The following is a 1037-nucleotide window of genomic DNA, read 5'->3' as shown; positions in this document are numbered from 1 at the left end:
TGTCATTACAGTATCGAAATGGTGTACATATACATGTATATGTATACATATACATCTCTCTCTCTCTCTCTCTTTCTCTCTCTGTGAAAGTATCTGTCATTACAGTATCGAAATGTGATTGTTTCAGTTAGTGGAATAGTTTCATTTTTAAAGTGAAAGTATTTGACATGAGTGTTTTTGTTTCACTTTTGACACGTAATACTTAAATAGTGGAGGAGATATTATGTTGCCGTGTGCTCGAACTCTGCAAGTAAGGCATGTGTAAAATTTGAATGAAATTGGTTGCGTAGTTCTCGAGTTTTAGGGATTCACACAGACAGACACACATTCTCATTTTTATATATATAGATTACATTACCCAATGAGTCCTGTTCTTGTGTAAGACATTAAGGTGTGATTTGAAGAGGTGACTGCTGCTTCTAGCAAGCTGAATACGATGTAAAGGCTCCTTTGTTACTAGCGAGTCTGGGTTTAACTTTGGAGGGGAGGGGTGATTGCAAATAATTGAAAAACATTGGCTCTGCAAACATTTTGTTTTTTACTTGGTTTTATTCTTTGTACAATGAAACAGGTAATTAGAACTAGCAGTGGCACGAAGATCTTATTACATCAATTATATTGTCAGAAACCTATTTAAATAAAATACAAGGTTAATTAATAGCCCTGGTTGTTGATTAGCTCCAGGCTACCCACTTTAACAAAATTATAATAAAAGGTATTCTAGTTATGAATATGTCTTTTAAGGATATTTAATCCTTCAACATTTCTAAGACGGAAAGGTGTTGCTAGTTTTTAGCAGATCGAACGACTGCTTAGCACCTGCCATACACTTAATTAGCAAGGCGAGTCCAATCTAGTTTGACTTTACTCTTTTACTCGTTTCAGTCATTTGACTGTGGGCATGCTGGAGCACTGCCTTTAATCGACCCCAGGACTTATTCTTTGGAAGCCTAGTACTTATTCTATTGGTCTCTTTTTGTTGAACCGATAAGATACGGGGACGTAAACACACCAGCATCGGTTGTCAAGCGATGTTG

This window comes from Octopus bimaculoides, chromosome 17 (assembly GCF_001194135.2).
Source record: "Octopus bimaculoides isolate UCB-OBI-ISO-001 chromosome 17, ASM119413v2, whole genome shotgun sequence".
In the NCBI taxonomy this organism is placed as follows: Eukaryota; Metazoa; Mollusca; class Cephalopoda; order Octopoda; family Octopodidae; genus Octopus; species Octopus bimaculoides.
The sequence above is the reverse complement of the archived record's forward strand: the minus strand, read 5'-3'. Positions refer to the sequence as shown.